The sequence below is a fragment of the Gavia stellata genome, chromosome 1 (genome assembly GCF_030936135.1).
Source record: "Gavia stellata isolate bGavSte3 chromosome 1, bGavSte3.hap2, whole genome shotgun sequence".
Classification (NCBI taxonomy): Eukaryota; Metazoa; Chordata; class Aves; order Gaviiformes; family Gaviidae; genus Gavia; species Gavia stellata.
Genome location: NC_082594.1, coordinates 109,838,085 through 109,858,327, shown reverse-complemented (window position 1 = coordinate 109,858,327; position 20,243 = coordinate 109,838,085). Strand labels below are relative to the sequence as shown.

General features: G+C 44.3%; 1 protein-coding gene across 2 annotated transcripts in view; it reads left to right on the top strand.

Moving 5' to 3' along the window:
• The first annotated feature begins 5,097 nt into the window (after nucleotides 1-5,097).
• Nucleotides 5,098-20,243, top strand: part of USP25 (ubiquitin specific peptidase 25) — a 95,097-nt gene continuing 79,951 nt past the window's right edge. For both annotated transcript variants that reach the window (XM_059823144.1, XM_059823136.1), the window contains exon 1: nucleotides 5,098-5,107. The gene's annotated coding sequence lies outside the window, so the exon portion shown is untranslated. The remainder of the gene's footprint in view (nucleotides 5,108-20,243) is intronic.

Here is a 20,243-nt window from a genome sequence, read left to right as displayed (position 1 = left end):
AGTTGCGATGCTAAAAATTTTAAATGGTTCAAAATAAGCATTGGAAAGAATCATTAGGTGACATTTAAAATGGGTGTGTGTGTGTTTAATTATTATTTTACCTCAAAGGAAATTCAATGGAGATAATAATTCGTTGTGAAACATGCTCCTTTAAATGAGTTACTTTTTCAATGACAAAGAAGTATTTTAGGAAAAAGTTCTGAAACTTTCTACTGCTTGATAAATGGTGTGTAATGCCTATTGGAAGGACTAGTATTCATTGCTGAGCTCTAAATTACCTTCAGCCACATAGGAAAAAACCTTATTGCCTCTCAGGAAAGCCGTGTGAAATATATGTTCAATGCCCAAGTGTGGTCAAGAAAATAAATAAAATGTGAAGACGGCTAAGGTTAAATGTAAGGCACTTGAACCAGGTTCTCAGAGAATCCATAATTTCCGTGGAATTCAGCTGCAGTTACATGGACTCAGTACTTTAAATATCAGATTTTTTATTTTGAATGTAGCATCTGACTTTTAGAAAGTATAGGAATAGGCATCTACTGACTTTTAGAAGGTATATGAATAGGCATCTACTGTCAGGAAGCAACTGGAAGGTGTGGGACCTTTAATTTAAGATATATAAACCATGAAATATATAGCTGTGCTTTCTGCAGTAACAAAAAACATTTTAGTTTTACTTTTAGATTTTCAAAGGTCTTTCAGATAATGATCGCCCTCTTTGCTGAGTTACAACTTTGGATAGTTTTTGGTTTGGTTCCCTTAGGGAATAACAACATAAGATTTTGCAAGCACAGAAGCAATGTTTGAATGGTTACCAGTAACACAGAGAGTAATTTTCAAATTATGATTTAAAAGTTGTCGTGCTTAAAAAGCTTCTTGAGTGGTGGTGGTTTTGTTTCAGGTTGCTGAACTATTTACTGCAAAGCAAAAACGCCAAAGTGAAAGTGCTCCAAAATGGGTTTTATAAATGTGAATCCAGAGGAACTCTTCTCTAGTGTTAATTACAGAAGCTGTGCGCTTGTAGCGTTTACAGCACTTTTTAAAGCAGTGCTTTCTCATGGCCAGTATAGCAGGTTACACATTTGGGAAAAGAAAACCAAGAAGTCCTGACTTGTACTTCCCCAGCTGTAACCAATGCAGCCACAGTATAATTAAAGCCCTAAATAAGTGATGCACTTAATTAAAGACAAAAACAAGCCTATTGAAAACGGAGGGAAGTAATGAGCTATTTCTTGTTGTACACGATCTTTGTATACAATAAAACATGTGCTAAAGTGTTTTGTGGTTGGCTGGCATTTTGTTTGCTCTTTACAAAAATGGGAAGACAAGGAGCCTAGTGAGCAGGAACACGGCTTGCATCCAACAGGCGGTCTGCAGATCAGAAAGGCGCGATCACTTACTGATTTAAGAAACAGGAGAAATGAAGCTCAGCGGGTATCATCGCTGAGCCTGTGTCACCCTCTCTTTTGGGCCGGCACAGCTGTTCATACAGCCAGTCAGTGAACCATTTTGAGGAACTGATCTAGCAGAAGAAAACAACTGGTTTAGTGGGGAGGGGAGGCTGTGGTTTACTTCAGGTGGATCTCTTCTCCAGCACTGCTGGTGAGGAGACCATGCAAACAGGGGGAGCATTGCTGAGGGGACCAAGCAGCTGGAGGCAGATGTTGCGAGACACCTTGCCAAGTGTTTAACAACCAAACCATGTAATACTGTTAAAAGGTGAGGAGCAACTAAGTGGAAACATGCTAAACTTCCAGGAAAATAGGTAGAGCTATGCCTTATAGTATTTCAGATATTAAAGGTCCGTTAAGGTCCGTTGCCCAACTTGTAACCAAGAACATAAGCAACAGGAAGGGATAAAAAAAGAGAAATTTCAGCTCTTGAGACTCATAAGCAAATGTGATCACCTCTCTTCCTGTGCACTACTATCATCAGTAATACTAGCAAGAAAATGCTCGCAGCTTTGGGAGTGCGACAGCTAAATGATCACTGCAGACTAGCAACAGGAGCTCAGAAATTTAAGACTGTGGGCTCTTTGTTAGGGTAGCATGTCTCAGAAACAATACAATACAGGTAGGAGATTAGATGATATTGCATAAGTGAAAAAAGCAAGTCTCCTATATGGTTCTTCTTGTGCTGTACCAGTGCAGCTTTTGGACCTTGAGTTATCACGCCGAATTCTCTGCTAGGTTCACACAAAATTCATCTGGGCTCCAGTCAATGGGATTCCAAGGCAGAAAAGGAAGGAGGGGGGGAACCAAGCAATGTGCTTTTTAAATTTCTTCGGAAATGATAGCTCCTTAATATATTACAGACACTAAGGAATACTAATATCATCAAGTCAAGAGCTCTTTCTAAATTGTGGCCCTGACAAAATCGTGTTTTCTTATGAGGTACGAATTCCAGTCTTGTGCTCAATGTAGTTCATATAGAGCTTGTGCTACAGATGGAACACGAAACCCTGTTCTGTCTGGTTTCGAGCAACACCATATGTGCGGCAGAATCCTAATTTGCATGGCTATGGCTCAGATTATGACAGTATTTCAATGATAAATCCCTGTCTCGGGAGTGGATTGCTCAGCCTTTTTTATTTTAAAGAAAGTGAGGCAGGGAAAAGCCCTTAAAAGTGATTGTTTTGTTAGGAAGAGGGAGGAAGAAAGGAAGGAATTTAATGGAAGATGATACCTTGTCGGCCTATCCTGATTTGAGGCAAACTGGACAAAAAGTAAAATTTCCAACACTTTCTTTTTTGACACATTCTATCTGTCAGGGAAGCTTTTCCATTGACTTAAACGGAACAGAGAAAAGACTTGAAAAAATTATTGCAAGACAAATATATTTTTTTAAAAAAATGCTTCATTGAAGCAAATATTTTAAAATATAAACAATGAATAGCTTTGATGAAAATAATCACAAATAGTGCAGCATTTGTCAAAAACACAGGGTGTAGAAGAAGCTGTAAAACTGTATGAGAAAAAGCATGACTATATATTGGAAGGACAGAGAAATTGGTCTAGCACTCGGGCATAGCAGTGTAAGAGAAAACTTTTCTTAAAAAACCCCAAACTGCTACTGTTATCTTTCTTACATGTAGCCATCAGTCTGAGCAGAGGTAATTTCTGCTCTTACCCCCTGAGAAGTAATTTGCAAGCTATTTCTGATCTCATTATATTATCTGCATAGTTTCTTGTCCTTTGCACAATAAACTCTTTGGAAACACTAATTTTAAAAATCACGTTGTGTATTGCAGCATAAAAGGCAAAAACGTTAAACCAGATACAATCTATGAGCAACAAACCTTAGAAGAGCAAATATTGATCAAATTGCAACATCTCCTGCACAGAAGCTACAGTGAAATAAGGCAGTGTTTGCAGGTTGTCAGGAGCCGTGCAAAAATCGGTGTTTTACTTAAAAGTCCAAGATCTTGCAGCAATGTCACCTGGTAATCTCAGCTTTAAAAAGATTCATACTCTCCTGTGGGGCGAGAGGGGAACTGAATTAGAGAGTTGTAAATGCTAAGGCTCTGTGTGGCTGACAGGCAGTAGCCACAAGTCATTTTTTTGTTGCATTAGGCTCCCAGCCCGTGATTTTTAGGTACTTGGGGCTATCGGAACCGTGCTGCTCTCCTCAGCTTGTCCTACAGACCAAGCTTCACCAGCCCGAGAAACCCAACCAGGATGCAGCTAGCATTTATTGTGCAGGCATCCGAAATGTGGGGTGGGCTCCTCTGCTGCCCTTCACCTGCTTCTGTTCAAATGCATTTTGGACGGCCCAGTACCCCCGGGACTTCCCAAGACTGGCTTGTACTGGTGCCCAGAGCCGAGTTCTTTCCCTCCCTTTCCTTAGCTCCACAGAGCGGAGTGGCAGAGGGACAATCCCTTTCCTGATACCGTTTATCTGCAGTGCCAAAACTCACTGCGCGTTGCCGGGACCTGAAACCCTCCCCATACTCTAATCAGCAGTGAAAGAGTTAAAGACGTTCCCGTTTGATTTGAACGCTGAATACGATCACCTCACCGCTCACCCAGCTCGCCCTAAGTAGGGAGGGGAAATGGCAACTTTAAGTGCCGTTTGGTGCGGAGGTTTGTCGTCGATACGAGCGGCCAGCGCTGGAATTGGTCAGAAATTCCCTGCAAAAGCCCTGGAAAGCGCCGGGTTCCTGAGGCCGAAGTACGCTGATGACTGCCCGACGGGCCCGGCCGCAGGGCAGGCCGCCCTCGGCTCCCACGCCCTGGGAGAAGCCTCCAGCCGCCCCCCGCACCCCCGGGCGGGGTGCGCTCCCCGGCGGGGCCGAGCTGCTCTGGGCTCCGCCGCCGCGGCCAGACCGCGGCTCCCCCGGGCGGCCGCAGCGGAGCGGGGGAAACGCCGCCTTCCCTCGGGAGGCAGGGCGGCGGGGCTGCCCCTGCGAGGGGCGGAGGGAAGCCTGCACCCGGCGGGGGACGCGGGGTCCTTCCCGGCAGATCGGCCCGGGCCGCCCGCGGGCTCGGCGGGGCCGGGCTGCTCCCCCCGGGGCCGGGGCCGGGGCCGGGGCCGGGGCCGGGGCCGGGGCCGGGGCCGGGGCCGGGGCCGGGGCCAGGCCGGCGCTGTCCCGTGGGGGCGGGCCCCGCCGCCAAGATGGAGGCGGCCGGTGTAAATACGGCGGGGAAGGGGCTGGGCAGCGCCGGCCCCGCCGGTGGCGAGCGAGGGGGGCCGGGGGCAGCCGCGGCGGCGGCTCCGCCTGGGGCAGGTGCGCGGAGCTGCGCTGCCGGGCGGCTGCGCGAGCAGAGCCGAGGGCGGGGCCGACGGCGCGCTCGGCGCTCCGGGCACCCTGGGCGGCGGCGGGGGCGGCCGCGCTGGGAGTGACAGCGGGGCCTGAGCGCGTCGGCGCTGCCCCATGGCGGCCGCCCGCCTCGGCGGCCCGCCCGCCTGGCGGTGACTCGGGCTCCCCCTCCCGCCCCTCCTCCGCCGCCACCGCTGCCGCCTCCTGCTCCGCTCGCCCAGCCCGGGCCGGGCCCAGCCGCTGCCGCACGGCGCCGCCGCCGCCCGCCGAGCCCGGGGCGCAGCTGGGAGCCGCGCGGGGGCCATGACGGTGGAGCAGAACGTGCTGCAGCCCGGCGGCGCCGCCAAGGTGAGACACCGGCCCGCCGCCCTGCGCCGCGGGAGGCCGCCCGCTGCGCCAGGGCCCGGCCTGGGAGCCGGCTGCGCGCCCCTCACCGCGTCCCTGCTCGCCGGCCTCGCCCGGGCCTGGCCCCCACCCCCTCCCGGGGCCGCTCCTTTCCTGCGCGGCTCCGGCGGCTGCCCCCGCACCCGGCCCCCGCCCCGCCGGCAACTTTTCCCCCCCTGCAACCGGGCGCAGCCTCCCCACCCCGCCGCCGCTTCCCGGGCCCGTGGGAAGCTTCCCCCCGCCGCGGGGGGGGGAGGCGGCCTTCCCCGCGCCGCGGCCTCTCCCTGCCCCCGCCGCTTCAGCCCCGGGCCGGGGCCGGGGCGACTGCGAAGCCGCCGGGGGGGCGCGGCGGGGCCGGGCGCTGCGCTGGGGCGCGGCCGGGCAGCGGAGGGCCGCCGCCACCCCGGCCGCGGGTTAGTCCCCCTCCGGGCCGGCTCCTCCCCGCAGCGCCCCGCGGCTCCGGGGACGCCCGCCGGTCCCCGGGGCGGCGAGCGGGCAGCCCCGGGCGGGCCTGTTGCACTTGCAGAGCAGCAGGACGGGGAGCAGCGCGTGGGTGAGGAGCGGGAGGTGCTGCCCGAGCCCCCGCTGTGAGCCGTGGGCTGGGAGGGAGATGCTGCACATGCACATGCCCATGCACGGCGTGAGCCTGCTGCGCCGGCATCCGTGCCTGCGAAAGAAAGGTGGACGCTGTTTCCAGCGTGTGACACGGGGCTCGCCGTGACGCGCTCTTGCTCGAGTGAAAAAGTGCTGGCTTTAGGGACTCGTATTAAAGTGCCTGGTGACATGGGGTTAAGCGAATGGCAGCGTTGATGAATCTTTACTGCGCACCAGGAGTTGCTGGAAAATGTTTCTTTGTCAAAAAACTTGACACCTTCTACAGCTCTTCTTTGCTTGAAGTGAACTGAACTGGCAAGAGGAAAAGAAACCTAAAATTAAATAGCAGTGCTTTTTAAAATTATTTTTTTTTGACGGTAACTTGCTGGTTAATGCAGCTGTTCTGGTTAGTGATGTGACTGCCTCCTCTTCCCTGACTTTTCTTTTTTTACGGCATACGATGCTTTTATAAGAGGATAAAGGTATATTTGCTTTGGTATAGTCAGTGTGGAAGTTTAATGGCTCCAGCCTTAAGAGTGGACAGTGAGAATGCGGTGATTAAGGTATAATTGGTTAAAGTGGTACAACTTACATTCAAGAAGCTCGTTTGGAGGGAGAGGCGTGTGTCACCGAAGACTGCTATCGTAGTTGGAAGTAGTTAGCACTGATTTTGGCCGCTTCAGCAGGGAGGCAAGGGCTGAAAGGACTATTTTTGTCTTTTCGTTCCTCAGTTGGTAGTGTTTTAAATTGAGGTGTGCTAACAGGCTAACGTAGCAGAATTTTGCTGCCAGGTCCCATGCTGTGTGTGTCTTCTGTGTTTAATGACTTCATTTGTTGCTACTGTGCACCTGACAACTTTCGTGAGCAAGCTTATCTTTTACAAAACCTGTTGTCGATGGTTTACTTAAATATCCCTTAGTTATTGTATCAATGCTCTGTTACATAATACCTGGTAGACACTGATCAGAGCTGCCTGTTTGCACTTTCTGTCAATAATACCAAAGAAGAAATGTTACAGTTTTCAGGTAAACTACTGCTTGCAGGTCAGTAGTTCAGGATTACTTTAGTTTCAAATGGAGGAGATAAGCTTAAAGGGTGGTTGGAGATTGATTGTGGTAGATCACCTGGTAATCCACACTGCACTAAAAATGAAATTAGCAATAATTCTGAAGTTGTAATCAGCATCTATGGATGATGATTACTTGTCTAAGTATCTAGAGAAACTGTATAAAATAACGAGCCTTTTTCTAGGCAGGGGTTTTCTTTTTTATTTCTGTTGAATCATCTGATTATTATATTATCTGAAACGCCTTGTTACCTGCTTTACCCCTAATTGCATGATGCAGGGGGGAAGGCTAATCTTGAGAATATTTTGCAAAAAAATACTCACTTTGGAGTCAAGTAATATCTCGCTGCTTAGTGAGTCTAAAGAATAGCTAATTGGATGACAAACTTTAACACTGTTCAGCTTATTTACATGTAAGAAGAAAAATTATGAAGGTACAGTGGGCTGATGCATGGCTGAAAGGTGGAGAGGTTACCATACCACTAACTCATCGTCTTCCCTCAAAAGAAAAAAATCCCATGCTCCGTGAATAATGAGTTTGTTCTAGAGACCTCAAAGTTTGTCATGGTTGTTTTCTGTTAGTGTGAAGAAACCACATACAAGCAGAAATATATTGGATTTCCAAGAGATGCCTGAGTCATCAGCATACCTTATGCAGAACTGTGGTTCTCAACATTGTTCATGAGATGCTTTCTTACAGTCATACAGGAAGTATGTGTCAAACTTCAGCAGTACTTGGAGTCGTAGGTTTGTATTAATAAATGCTCTAACTACAAACAGTGCATTTCCCACTGAAGCTATCTTTAGTTTATTGTGTAGTTAAAGCATCTGGATCGGGTCAAAAGAAATTTTTTCTTTCATGTTTACTGGTCATCTTGACTCCTAGTTGAAACTTATAATTTATCTCCTCAAGCAAGTAATTAATCATGTTACCCTTGTTGCTGACAGCTCTTGGGTGCTTCTCTGACGTTGTTAGGTGTCTGTTGGTTATCTGTAACGTTCATATTAAGACTAAAGCATGTGAATAAAGGTAAATGGCCTGGGAAGTTTAAGAAAAGTAGCTTCTGGTTTTGCCCTGTCTATATTTCTGTCCAGTAAAATACTTTTTGCCGGGCATTTTGCTGCTGAAGAGCTAAGGCATGTGTATTGCAGGATTCGCCGTACTCCAGGCAGTCCTGCATCGCTGCCGTGGGGACTGCTTGTGCTGGTGCATGTGTACGTCGGGTTTTTTTGGGTGTGTGTTTTTTTTCTTTCTCTCCCAGAGGAAGACCATCCCAGGCTGTCCCTCATGCTTCACAGACCCTTCCCTCGGCCAGTGTCCCTTACACAGTGGCTTCAGCAGTGGGGTTAGGTGAATGGTGATTTTTCTACTAATCAGAAAACATGATGTGGAGAGGTCATACATGTTTCAGCAGTGTGTCAGCTCTAACTAATAATTATTGTGATGGTTATCTCGGAACAACAGATTGACGAAGCTGGATTTTAAAGGGTGATATTTAGTTGGCCTCTCAGCAATGTGTATTATCAAGTTCTACTGCTTCTGGAGAGAGACTGAGTGTTGGTTGATACATGGATTTAAAGTCTGTTTTATCTGTCCTTTGGTTTCCCACACCCACTGTTATTTCAGACCTGTGATTCAGCAGCATATTGGCAGTGTAATCACAGGAGTAGCAGAATGAAGTTAGGTGTGTCAGCTCAGCCCATTTTTTTTTAAAAGAAGCACAAACCTTTAAGGATATTTACCACTTGAAATAATGCATGGCGTTAAGCAAGGTCTAATACTACTTACTTCCTATCCTTTGCTCTTTTTCGAGGTAATAAGGAGAAAATTATACTAGCACACGTGTGCTTCTGCTCTGCTCATCCCATGTATTTGATGTATGTTTTATTGAAAGATTTTAGTTAAAATATGGTACTAACTGCTTTTCTTTCCTGAAAGCAATAGCCACTAACTATTTAACACTGCGATAGTTTATACAGAAGATGATAGTCATATGTCTTCAACAATCGAAATAGGGATGTTGATGCAGTACTGAATGGCAGGAGGTGATTGCATGGAATATCCATTCAGGACTTGGTACACAAGGGAAGTATTTTGGGAGTTGTGCTCATTTTTTTTCATCTTGATAGGTGGCAACCTTCCAAGGATACAACCTTTAGAGTCTTTGTGTATTGATGAGTTGAGTTCAGGGTTGCCTGACCGACCATTTGCCTGGTGGATCTGAGAGGCCGCAGGCTCCTGCTCTCCTCACATGGGCAGAGCCACTCTTGCCCATGACCAACACACAGGTATCCTCCCTTATCTCAGAAATGTACCCAGGGTCACGTAATGGGGGTGGGCTACGTATCTCCCCAGGATCAGGCTGCATATGTTTGGGCTGTGTGGCAGGTGGGCTGCCCATGTGATGGGCTCAAATGCTGCTACTGCTGGTATTTAAAGCTTCATTACCTCTTTTGATGAGGAAGAGCAGAATAACCAGACTGTTGCACCAACTACTAAGTAATTGGCAAGAATTATTTGAAGTGCTATAGAGTCATGCTTTTAGATACATTTTTTTATAAAAAGTTCATTAAAAAAGTTCATATTAGATGTAGTTACACCTTCTACATAGACTCCTGTTTGTATTTTCTGGAAGCTGGAGCAAGGTGCAAAGGTCAGTGGTTCAAAGTAACTTTGAAAGCTCTTGTCAGACTGGTGTGCTGAATGCCTTCTAGTTTTGTGAATGTTCTGATGGGCTTTGGTGGGAGGGGGGTGTGTGTGGTTAGGGTTGGGTTCTTTTTTTTTTTGGTAGCTATGCAATCCTGCTGAATCTTGGAATTTTTTTATTGGTATAATATGCTATGAATCTGCACCTTTCTGAAACCCTTAATAGCAGTTTAAAACCTGTTGCATTCTAGAAAACCTTTCACAAAAGTTCAGTAATGATTTTGATTGTGGTAGCAGGAGTTTACATCTATAGTACCATCATTAACATCTGTCTGAAATAATGTCTTTAAATATCTTTTGGTCCACACATTGAAAGAAAAATACTGCTTCAGAATATGAAAATGTAACATTTATACATTTTTTTCTGTTAACCTTTTGTAATATTATTTTAAAATATCTTTAGTACTTCCTAAAAAAAATATATTTTTAGGATAATCCTGTATCTACAACTACTAGGAGCAGTATCTACAAAAGATGACAAAACCCATCAGCTTCTATGAAAAGGTCAAAAAGCAAATTACCCACGTCTCAAAATAGAAAAATATTTCACATTTTAAAAAGTGCTTTGTAAAGATAAGTGGGAAGATAATTGAGCAGTTGCTTTTTCTTGCGCTCTTACGCCTGAAAAGATATGTTAAGGCAGGAAGTAGCATCTCTTTAATCCTGTGAATTCAATTGGAGTTCATGGACTTCTCTAACTAAAGATGAATGAAAGATATAATTTTCATTCTGGTTTTGGCTAAATCTTCTTTTATTCCTGGCTGAAGAACCCATCCAAGTGCCAACAGTCCGATTATTCAGTCAGCGAGAAGCTGGCTCCGTAACGTCAGTGATGTGAATAATTGATTTGAGGGACACCCTGGACGCTGGGGACGCGTGCAGTGGCAGAGTTGTTAAATCGACCTGATGGCCCAGCTGACTTGGAGGCTGCCTTTTCAGGCTGGGCTGACATCTTTGCAGAACTAGCTGGGAGGTGTTTAACCCTCAGACGTCACCTGTGCTGGGAGTTGTTTGGGGTGCTGCATCAGTCACCCCCTTACAGCCGTTGCTGGCAGTGCCAGTGATGGGGGGATTATCCAGGTGCCCAGGGATATGTCCAGGGTTCCTTTATGTTTTATTGCTTTTTGTTTTCTGTAGTGAAGATGCTGATTAGCAATTCCCAGCTGGTCATCTGGCAGAAGCTAAGAGCCAAACATGGCATTCCTGATACTCCTTAGCATAAAAAGTAAACAAAAAGCTTAAGAGCAGTGTCTTCACTTACATGTTTTCATGTAGGAATAAATTCCTCTAAAAGCCTGACTTTTTGTTTTGTTTGGGTTTGGTTGGTTTTTTTGTTTTGTTTTTTGCTATTGACTTCTTGTACTTACGGAACAGAGCTCTTAAAATTCGGAGGGGGGGGCGGGGGTGTGTGTTGCCAGGACCTGGACTGAGACAGGAAAGTCGTCTACTTTCACTGAGTAGGAAAGCCACATGTATGGGAGCAGCTTTTCTGGGAAACGAAAGTATCCTGAGTGCTTTCACTTTCTAATTCTCTTGTGATAACCGGTGTGCTTATGTAAGGGCAGGGAAGGTTGCATTGAGTCACAACAGTTTGTGTGTGTGTTGGGGGTTTTTGTGTTTGGTTTTGGTGGTTTTTTTTTTTAGATGGAAGTGTTAAACTTCCCCATCAAAACCCAGTGACTAAGTTACCAATGTGATGGTCTTTAGTCAGCAGATAGACACCTGTAATTTCGGAGGATTCAGCTTCTCACCAGGGGACTGTTGACTCGTGCCTGGGGTAGCAGCGTAGCATCACGATGCGAACAGCGAGCCAGAGCATTAGGTGAGTAATGTAGGAGAGGCTGTTGTGACAACGTATTTCAAAGTGATTTAATGAATTCAGGGTAGACTTCAGTCTGTTTTTCCCATTAGGAAATAAAGACCGCTTCTGTTAGCTGATGATTTGCACTTCATCAGTTGGGGTGCTGTTAAAGAAGTCAGTATCTGCCAAGAGTAGAAAATATTTGACTGGAGTGAATGTCAGTTTAACCAAGTTCAGTGAAACTAATGTAACTCGCATGTGACTTCTGCCAGAGAGCTAAGTGTGCAGCAGCTGGGGTGGTGACTCCTTCCATTCACTTCAGGACTGTGATATGTGCAAGGTTCTGATTATTGGGCTGTCAAGTATAATTAATAGGGAAGACCTAGTACTGCGAATCGCAGTAGTTAGTTGCATGTAAAACTATGTCAAGTTGAAAATCTTCTGGTAAATTCTTCATATTTTTATTATTTAAATAAAAATGAATAATTTTAATTTTATTATTTAAATATTTTTTATTATTTAAAAAAGAGCGAAAATACAGTGACAAAGTAATCTAAAGCTGTGAGGCTGAAATAAAGATGAGGTGGTGAGATGCTTTACTGCTGAACAGGATAGTAGGGGCATGCCTTGCATAATGGTATGAACTCAGGCTTTATGCCAAGTAAAAGGAAATACTTTTTCCCCCTTTCCTGCATGAAGTTGGCAAATGGCATCTCTTGCTATTTTTTGTGAGCACTTAAAACTTTTAATTTGGCAACAATGTATTCTGAAAAGCACATGTCGGATTTTTAACGTTACCTTACATTAATGCTGTGCTGAATGTAAATGTTGTCATAAGCTGTATTGTGCCAACACACCTCAGCCAAACTTGTAGGTAGAATGGAGAGCGGCTGTAGTGTGTGCCATGGTTGAATACAATCACCATCTAAAATGTTGCTTTCTTACAGCATTAAGTAAAATTTTCACTCCCTCATTGTATTGCAGGCTTCAGATCTCTTTATCACTAGATTTCTTTAGCACTTCAAAACTTGCAGTAGACTAACTAAGGGCTCTACAGACCTTAATGGAAAATGTTCATGAAACTTCTTTTTGAGTAATCCTGTCCATTCCACCTTTCTGCTCTATGTTACCATCCCAGTAAAGGGAATCTAAGTCTGTCTCCGCTGCAGTGGGTTACCCCTCTGTGCCTGAATGTTCGGGATGAGTACACTGGTCTGTGATCTGGAGTGGCAAGGTGTTGTACTGCCTTCTACTGCTAGCTGCAGGGCTATGTCTTCTGGTAGAGGGGTGGTTTTAACATACTGAACTACGTAGTAGTTTTCCTGGTGAATGTGGTGCAGAATCTATGGTTTTAGGCTTTAACAGGAATGAGATGTTAAGCAACATTTTGAGTCAATATTGAGATTCTGTGAAGTGCTATGAAAGAAGAAAGGAAGATTTGGGTCCTAAGATGGTGTAAAGGACAGATTGACACAAAATGTCATGAGTAGGACACTGCGATAACTTCAGTCATCTGTGGCAGGCTTTCTGAGTTCTTGTCTATTTAATTATGGACAGGTTTTCCGTGTATTTAGTAACATCATTAATTCCAGGCATTTGAAAATAACAATGAAAATATTTAATCTATTTATATGTAGACTCTTGCCATTTAAGAAGGCACTGATGATTTTTTTCAGTTAGGTTTCATAGCTTTCATTCTTTTGAAAATATCATTAGCTACGTACTTTTGCTTTTCTTTGCCATAATGGATGAAATTCAGGAGTGTGTTGAAAGCCAACAGCATGAGAGTTTTCCTGAAACCTGATGTTTCCTGATGATGGGACTTTAACAGAAACAGCACTGTTGTGAGAGGTGGCAACACTGAGTGTCCACAGTTTTAATGTAGCTCTGCAAAGTAAGGAGGCTGGAGAGATGGAATCCAAAGAACATGCAATGTGGAACAGCTTGAAGGCTGGAGTGCAACTAGGTTAACTTTGGAAACTTTGCTCAGTGCAGGTTTGTGTATGTAAAATACTTTTTTTTTTCAGGCAGCAGAAATATTGGTATGCAAATTCTAATAGTTTTTATTCTGAGATGCACAGCTTTCACTTGATGCTTTTGTTTATAGTAGGTTTTGGAATTACTTTAACTGGTGGATTTTTTCTGAAAAAATTATACCCCGAACAACACTTCTTTTAAAATGTTTCTGTTATCAATTAATTGGCAACAGTCATGCTTATCAAAGTTTAGGTGTCAAGCAAGTGCAGACTGTGCTTATAATATCCTTGACTAAAGCTTTTTTAGCCGTCAGGTGAATGCATATTTTTAAGCTTTACAGTAAGCTCATGTAGACAGAATAATGTATTTAAAAAGCTTTTCAGAGAGGCATTATTGTTTTCAAGGCATGATCCATAGCTATTTAAATTTATCTGACTCTTGTATCTTACCTTGGTCTAAACAGAATTTGTGGAAATTAATGCATTTGATAAGATGGCGTTATATGCCTCTGTGGCTCCTTCCTACCAATTGACATGTCATCATTTCACTTGTGTTGTACCCCATAATCCAGACGGCTCCCTTTAATTAAAACAGGATGTTCACTTGACATTAGGGTCTGAGTCTGAGATGTAAAAGTTTTGGATTGTGAATTGTGTAGCTGTATTTAATGCCATCTGTTACTTTTGGTATATAGTAGATGCTATGCTTGAGTTCATGCATGGTTTCTGTGATAGCTGTTCTTCTCACAGGTGTATGACTTCAAGAAAAGCCAGATATCTGTGCTGTAAATTCCTATTCTTATTCTCAAACTAAAAATTACTTTTTCTGAATTTCAATAAAATTTCAATTAAAACTCCCATAATTTTGAGAAGTTGAGTTTAGCTGTGTTCTTACTGGGCTTAAGCCAGAAAAAGAGAAGTGCTACATGGAAGTTGAAAATAGTATTAATTTACTTTCAGGTGTATGCTTTGAGAGTGCTCTAAGGTAAGCAGCTGGAAAAGGCTGGGTATGCACAGGCATGTGGCATTCTTCATTCTTTTCAGAAGAGGAGGAGATAGTGAGAACAAACTCCTACTCCACTTTCCTTTTGTGTTCAGTTTCATTTTATTCCTCTGAAAGTTAGCTGCTTTGAAAAAGAAATTTCTCCTGGGACCACAGCTGTTGGAAATGAACTTTTTGTTTAGCACTTTCCGAAGTGCATAGTTATAAATGGCCTGGTTAGAGGACTGAATACTGTGTATTTCATTGTATCCCAGAAATCTTATGTTATGACTGAGAAAGCATTTCTGTATTTTGCAGATTTTAACTTTTGCTTTGTTTTGTTACAGAAGCATGGGAAAATATAGAAGAGAAAGTTTTTAAGCTTGTAAATATGACTTTTTTTTTTTAAACTAAATAGCTTTTGGACAGCTTGTTGCAGCATTGCATTTCCCTTCTTTTTGGGAAATTAAAAAATAGCCACCATCTTACTGGCAACTTTTAAAAGTTCCCTCTAGTCTTGAGTGTGTTTTATAGGACTTGGTGCTGTAAGCCATGGAACATCTCTTGTGACAACCCTGGCTGGACCATAATTGTCCTGTCACCTGAAGCTGACTGGGCTGCTTTTTTGGGTACGGTTTGCTGGTCTGCTGGGTAACCTCTGGATTTATTGATGGTAAAGACGGACAGATTTCCCCATCATCACCGGTTCTAGCTCTTGCTAACTTGGCATGTTGCCTTGAAGCTTTTTCTGGGGCTGATTTAAAGAAGACTGGTAAATGTGCCACCTACTTCCTAGTGCTGCGTGGGGATGTGCGTGCAGTGTACAGGCTCTGTTGCGTTGCTGTAGACCAGGAAAGGAGTTTGCAGCTGCCTGCTATCCCCAGCAAAGATCCCTAAGACTCTGTTGCTTCGTGACCTTGCTGAGGAGAAAAGGGTTGAAAATTTTGCTGTTGGAGTTTATCTCTGTTGTTTGATGGGGAATGTGTTGGCATAATGCTGCTGCTAGGAAGGCAGCAGGGAATTTTAATTTTTTATGTTTTAAATTATTTATTTTTCAAAAATGGGAATTCCTTAGAGGAGTCTTTCATACTCCTTTTACTCAAGTCAGCCTGTGAAGTTTCAGCTAGGTATGTGGTGATGAAGGAAGGCAGAAAGTCACTATTGATGATATTGCCACACCATCACCGAGGCAGGGGAGGCTGATAGGGCTAAATTACAACACATAGTAGTTAAAACCAAAGTTGTTGTAAGTTTCTTGAGACCATGTCCTCACATATTAGAATATAACAGCTTTCTGTGGGAGCTGAGCCAAATGTGCATTTCAAAATCAGGTAATTCAAAGTCCATTTTAAAAAAAACCAAACAAACCAAAACAAAGTTTCTCAAGACTGCCTTTTTTCTCCTTGAAAGAAAACAGCCTAGAAAATTTCAGTTACCCTCTGTGGAGTGCACTGCTAAATTTACTATTTCTTTAATTGTGAGGTAGTAAGATTATATGCTGATCCTCAGTATGAATCTCCACACATCTTTAAATACAATAGTGTCTCTGTTGTGTTTTAGGCTCATTTTAATTCTAATGTCATCTGCATCCGTTGAGGTTATTACCTAATGAAAATGAAAGCTGCTTGCTGACCTTCACAGGCCGACAGTGCGCGGTGTTGCAGCGGCCTTTCTGCAGGGACGCAGCACGTGCCAGCGGCTTCCTGGAAGGGCTGTCTCGCTGCAGGAGCTGGAACTGCTGTCAGAGACCCATCACCTTGCAGGCAACCTGTTAAATACTGCCCCAGATTTTAGGTGATTTAATGTTTTCTGTAGTCTCGTTCTTCTGCAGAGTTTGTTTATTTATTTATTTTTCCTTCAAGCTAACAACGTGTGTCTTTTCACAGGATTTCTGTTTGAATGATTAGTAGGGGGCAGGATAAGCTATTAAATAATTTTACTGAATGCTGCAAATAATGGTGCCCGACTTTTCTGATGGCATTTCATCTTGTAATGCAGCTCGGATTAAAAGTTGGGGTTGGGGGGATCCATTGAGGCTGCAGGATGAGTTCACTTCTGGAAGACTTCACTGCAGTGGGGTGGAGGTGCTCCCCTCCGCTCTTCTTCCCCAGCCCCCTGTGTTGTCTCACCTAATTCCTTTTGGCCTGGGAAGTGGGCAGCAGCAGGCAGCGTGATCGGGAGCTGCGTGCTGGCTGGCCGGGCTGGTGGGTGTAGACCCTGCCTCTGGGGAGCCCGGGTGTGCTGCCGAGGGTGTCAGGGAGCCCCGGGCTCGGGCTGACCTGCTGGAGGTGGCCGTGGGCTGCCAGGGCTGTTGCTCTCGACAGATAGGAGGGCAGGCGTGCCTGGGTACGTGCACACTCTCTTGATCACAAGGCCTCTTTCTTTAGGAGACCGGGTTAGTAATTTTATTTTAATCGGACTAAATGGAAAAGCCTTTACTGAAAGGCTTTCTGTGTCTCTGCTGTTGAATACCACAGACTCTTTGTAATAAAGACCTGTCTTAAAAAGTGCAATTTAACTTTTATTCTGAATTTTGTGTGGAAAAATTGTTTCGTTTGTGAAATCTTCTCCGGTATCGCTTGCCTATGGCCCGTAGCAGAGTTGTTTGAGGTGAGGTGGGATCTTTGCCACTTCTGCCATTAACAGTTGCAGTAAATGAGGTCTTTCTGGATACGAACACCTAAACCAGGGAGAGGAGAGCAGTGTGTACACGATTTCAGTATGTGCAGGAGTGGGTCTGGGTGTGTGCATTCACTTGCGTGGTGTGCAGCTTTGACCACCGAGGCAGGGATCTGATGCTCCTGGTGTGCAAGTGTGCAGTTGCTGTGTGAATTTTATATTCACCTCTTGTTGGAGTAAGTTTTCTGCAATAGTGCCTAAGTAGGATGAGGCCTGCAGGAGGCTTTTTTCCCCCCTCAGTTTCTCTCACTGGATAAAAATAGGATTAAAATAAAAGCAGAGGAACAATTCATTCTCCTAAGGCTGCTGCTCCGCAACAGTTTAATCCAGCGGAAATAGGTGCAGCCTTGGTCTTGTCCTCTCCCTTGTCCCCTGGCTCTCACTGTGTCAGCAGGAAATGTAATTAAAAGCAAAGAGCGGCTTTCTGATGGTTTATTGAGAGCCTGGGCTGGCTTGCTGGCAGTTCAGGCAAGTGACAGTGCTGGGTCAAATGGATGAGTGGCTCGTGGCCGGAGCGGGTGGCATCTGGCCACACCAGCCTAGGTTGGCCAACGTGGGCAGGAGCTAAAAGCAGGGAGGGACAGCTGACTCGTCAGAACCAGCTTGTGGTCTGACAGCCCCTTTAAACTTTTTTGTTTGCAAGTATTGGAGAGATTGGGATCCCACCGATCTGAGGACACTTTCAGCTTCCAGAGTTGATTTGTTTGTTCCTAGAGTTATTGTCCTCGTTTTCATGGTGGCAGAGCAAGGAGAACGAAGGGGCTAGCTTGATGCTGTTTTCTTGGGAGCTCCTCTGTATTGTGCAGAGCAGAGTGAGATTATCATGATGGCTATTTGGAAAAAAACATAAAGCTAAACACTTGAATGGGCTAGTGGGACTGCCCTCTTGAGTTGAGAGGTAGGTCTTAGCCTTTCAGTGACATGTAATAAATGGGTCATGAAAGGACTGTGAAGAGCCTCAAAAGTGAGCCAGAACAGCTTGTGTTTGGTGTGATGGGTTAAACTGTGGTTGGGATGCAAAGGAAAATACCTCAGAGCGGCAAGTTAGAATGCTATACCCTGGCCAGTAGTCTTTCCTGCGAGGAGAAAGCCTGTGTCTTGGTGATACTATCTGGGCAGACACGGTAAAATTTAATGTTTAGGCATGATGGTATTGGTTCACGAACAGAAGAAAAAAATGAAGAAGGAAACTTTTGCAACAGAAAGTAGCCAGGAGTGGTTGGAAAAGGTGTGTATATGTGTGTGTTTGTTTTTTATATACACACACAGTTAGCTGTATATCTGTTATCTTCCAGCCTCCTTTTCCTTTCTGTCTTGTATATTGTCACCTATCATTGAGTCCACAGGTTTTAATTTGCTGTGATTTGTGCATGCTGTTGGCAGCTCTCTCTAATGCTGGGATCCGAACATTTTGATGTGGGACTGGGACGTGAACCGAGGCTGGAGTGTGCCACCAGGACATGGCAATGCCCAGCTGTTGTCCCCATGTGGGCTCTCGGAGGAATCCTTCTGAATTTTATGTAGTTTACAGACAACGTGTACTGGTGCTTTGAAAGACACCCAGCTGCCACCAATAACAGTAATCATCCATCGGATTTCGATCAAGAGTAGAGATATTTTTGCTGATTACTGTCACCATTACTGGAGTGTGTAGGAATCAAAAGTGATTTTTTGTGAAGCAGACTTTCCTGTGGCCATTCCAGTGAATACAACCTGAAGTTTAACTTGCATCTAGTTATGTGAGACTAAAGATCTCCCTGGTTTTATGTTAGTTAATTTTTAGAGCTGTTGTCATTACTATGATAACAGCAGAGTGACAAGAGATAAAGACCTAGCTTGACATTGTTTTATGGGGAAGCTCTCTCTATTGTGCTAAACAGGGTGTGAGAAATCATGACGATGGTTTAAAACACACAAACCTCAAAACTCAATTTTACATTTCTGATACCTTTTATGTTTTCAGTAAGTACTACGACTGCTGTCCTTTCTTGATTATAAGCCTGTAACTAAAGCTTGTTTAGGAATAGTTGTCAGTAAGAGCTAGAAATGTGGAACTAAGCAATTCTTCACATGCTGCTTCATTCAGGCAACAACATTCATAAATGAGTTCATGGACTAATTTTAAGACAGAATGTCAGTTATGTTTCTGTTGTTTGTTTCTCTTTTGGTTTGGAAGATTGGTTTTAAACCATGTTGCTTTGATGGAAATGACAAGATTTTTGAGCCAATTCACACTTCTGTTGTGGTAGATCACAGCATTTATTATCGTGTTCTTATAAGTTTAAATGGTTTTGCTTCCTTCCTAGTGTTCACTCTGCTTTGTCTTTATCATGACTACTCGTATTGCCTTCAGCCACTGTTTTCTTCTGTATTGTTTTGGTTTTGTTTTTTTAACTGGGGAAAACAGAATCTCTTGATAATGTAAACTGAGCATGATTAGTTGTAATCCAGGCAATAGACCTGCAGGGGTATTGAGTTGGTGTCCAGGGCTGAGTTTCAGTACTTCTGTGGCCTGAGGGAAAATGAGACAAAATCCACTAAACATGGTCAAGGAAGTGTGTTTCTATTGCTTTCTGAATGCTCTCCATGTTATTGTATGTATGTACTCGGTGGTGCCTCTTCCAGCTGCATTATTACTCCAATTCTTTTGCAGCCCAAAATTTGCCTAGGAAGACCTATATAGTAATAAGGTGATGCTTTCCCCTTGCTTTTCACTTCTCCCCCCTGAGCTGTGTAAGAAATGTGGCTTTAGGTTCTCATTCCTTCCCTGTGCTGTCCATGTGAATGTGGAAGAAAGGGTGTGAAGCCACTTCTGCCTATGGGTAGAAGAGTTTAGAAAGTCACAGACTTTCCCCCTGTGAACTGACAGGGTTTCCTGCTCATTGCAAGAGTATTCCCCATGTAGGTGATAATTTGGTTCACCTTTAACTTCTGTTTTTTTGTAAAGGTGTGAAACTATCTGAGGTGGGTTTGCCTTATATATAGTGTCAGTAAATAGAAACTAAAGTCCTCAAGCCTCTTTTTAAAATCTCATTTCAAAAAGTTTAAATATTAGCTTGAATTAAAATAAGTGTTATGTTCAGAGTAAATGAGACTACATAAATGAGCCACATAGATCAGGCTCAGAATAGTGGGTGTTTACATGAATGCATGCTCTAGTGTTGTGTAGAATCCTTAATATCGAATAATTGAAAAGTCACTTGTTAAAGCATTTTTAGTTGAAGTAGTACAGCTTTGTTATTGTTCATGGAAACCATAGACATGTGGTGAGAGTACTCTGAGTGTTGTCTTATGA